Below are 2,679 nucleotides of genomic sequence, written 5' to 3'. Positions count from 1 at the left end.
TTCTACAGGAAGAGGAGTGTTTGCTGAAACTGAAATCGAAAAAGGGAGTTTTGTTGCAGAATATCGAGGCGAGCTCACGTATGCACTTACGATGGTAGACAACTACTCGAGATTTATGGTTGTGGTACAAGTCAAAGATCTAATGGCCCATACTGCAGCGAAGGTCTTCCAAGCACACTTATGCAGACCTCATGGCTACTCAGAGAGAGTCCTCACAGATCAAGGCACAGCCTTTGAAGCGGAAATCTTCAAGGACTTCTGCAGCTTTTACCGATGCAGGAAGATGCGCACTACACCCTACCATGCTCAAACCAATGGTTATCAACCTGCTCAGGACTTTACCCCATATTCCAGATGTGGCCTTACAAGTGATTTATAGAGGGGTAACAATACGTTGGGCTCACCGGATCTAATCTCCCTTTTTATACACCCTAAAATCTTGTTTGCTTTAGAATAAACAATAACATCATAAAGGTATAGCAGTACCGTTTCAAAGTTTCGGTGTCCCAAGCAGCATTCCATCAGCCTCTGGAAGGTTCCTGGCAAATTGCACAGCTCGAAGGGCATGCTTTTGAACTCGCAGAGACCCATCGGGGTGGCAAAGGCGGTCTTCTCCCGGTCTGTCTCAGCAACGGACACTTGCCAATAGCGACTAGTGAGATCAAGGGTAGAAAAATAATTTGCAGTTCTCAATGCAGCTAGCTATTCCTCAATACAGGGGAGTGGTGCTGTCCTTCTTCTTTAACAGGACCAACGGAGCTGCCCAGAGGCTACAACTGTCACGGATAACCCCAGCCTCCTTCATGTTGCTCAACATGTCCTTGGTACACTGGTAATGTGCAGGTAGTTTTGGCTTATATCTCTCTTTGATGGGTGGGTGTGCACTTGTGGGGATGTAGTGTTTGACCCCTTTTATTCTTCAAAAGTCTAGCGGATGTTTGCTGAAGACTTGCTCGTATTCTTGCACTAGCCTGTAGACCCCCTTCTTGTGATGTGAAGGTGTGGAGTCAGTGCCTACGTGTAATTCCTTACACCACTCATCTGGCTGACTTGGTGAGCTGTCACTGAATGGGTGGGCTGAACAATGGTGGATGCTGCTGTTTGGATAGCATGTGTATCTACTGAGAACAGCTTATCAATGGTGGCAAATCGGAGCAGCTTAATCTCTTGCTCTCCGCAGTTCAACACTCTCATGGGCACTCTTCCCTTCCATATTAATGAATAAAACTATGATGTAAATAGCATATAGATACCCCACAAATGCAGATAAAAGTAGGTTATGGGAAAAGGGGGAAGAGAGAAACAGGAAAATAGTGGAATAAAGTATACCTTCCAGGTGGGAGAGGAAATGGCAGCACAGCCAGTGGAGGTGAAGCAAGGGGAGCCTGCAACTAAAGAGTTGAGAGCGTTATCACATGGTGACTGAGCCTGATTGTAACGGGAGCATAGAGGTGCCGATCCTGTCTTACCTGCGTTGGTGTAGAAGTGGGTGTCCTGTGGTGGAGTCAGCTATGTGCAGTGGTGGCCGTGGGTTCTTTTATGTGCGACCGTAGTAATAGCTGCGCCCACTTCCTGTATGGGAGTGGAATGCAGTGAGGGTAATGGAACGCACGCCTGCGCATTTGTGTTTAACGTCGCGCATGTGCAGAACGGAGAAAAGGCTGCGCTCACTTCCTAATGAAAGGGAGTGAGACGCATCTGGGAAGGGAAGGGAAAAGATTAGGGTTTGGGGATGATGAAAGGGCTTTCTACGGGCAAGGATGGCAAAGGGTGGCAGTGACGGAAAGTCAGGCAGCCTGTCCTGTCCTGTCCTGTCCGTCCGTCTTTTTGTATCATGAATTGGAAAGACTGCAAGGGGGAGGGGAGGTGCTTGTGTCCAAAAGGAGGAGTTATTCAGATTCATTGCAGTGGGCGGCGGCTGCAAAAAGCACCATTCTTCTTGTTTTTGCTCTGCAAAACAGCCTTTTCAAGGGTTGGCTTGGGTGACAAAATGTCTTCTGTAGGTGTGGGTTTGTCTCCCTCTCCCTAAGATGTGTCCGGTATAGGCCAGGGTGCCACTCAAGGCCGTAACCAATTCGGGTTATAGCTTCTCGGCCTTTTGGCTAAGATCAAGTGTAGTTTCGGAGGACGCTACCTTGGTCGGTACTGGAAGGTGCCTGGGATTGCACGTCTGCCGGCCTTGAGGAAGTGTGTGCGCCTTCTGGTGACACATAGCCCTCTTGTGCCTGGACGGTTCCCAGGCAACGGGAGGCGATCACCTTTGTTATTTTGAAGTCCTACTGATAAACAGAAAAAAAAAAAAATTAAATCTGTTCTTATCAGTTTAATATCTGATACGTCCCCTCTCTGGGGACCATATATTAAATGGATTTTTAGAACAAGGAGATGGAAAAAATCTTGCTCTGTCCACTCCACGCATTGACCTGGTATTGCAGTACCTCCAGGACCGGTGCACCCCTTCTTAACCCAGTTTCCAAAAGCAGAACTCAATTCACCTGATTCAAATGAGCCCCATTAGTGAATTGAAAGAAAGCAAAAACTTTATATGCACCTCAATTTGGCCAATTCACTTTTCACACTTTCACCCTTTTTTTTATCTTTCACACCTTTTACTTGCTTTATTGATGCAAAAAGCTGTGCCAAATAGCAAACTCATCTCCACTCAACTTGACCAACTCT

General features: G+C 47.0%; 1 pseudogene; it reads left to right on the top strand.

Moving 5' to 3' along the window:
* Positions 1-2,253: 2,253 nt before the first annotated feature.
* On the top strand, positions 2,254-2,460 carry LOC142272109 (U2 spliceosomal RNA; annotated as a pseudogene).
* Positions 2,461-2,679: the final 219 nt, after the last annotated feature.

The sequence above is a fragment of the Anomaloglossus baeobatrachus genome, unplaced genomic scaffold (assembly GCF_048569485.1).
Source record: "Anomaloglossus baeobatrachus isolate aAnoBae1 unplaced genomic scaffold, aAnoBae1.hap1 Scaffold_3446, whole genome shotgun sequence".
Taxonomy (NCBI): Eukaryota; Metazoa; Chordata; class Amphibia; order Anura; family Aromobatidae; genus Anomaloglossus; species Anomaloglossus baeobatrachus.
Note: the sequence above shows the minus strand (reverse complement) of the source record. Positions and strands in the feature narration are given on the sequence as shown.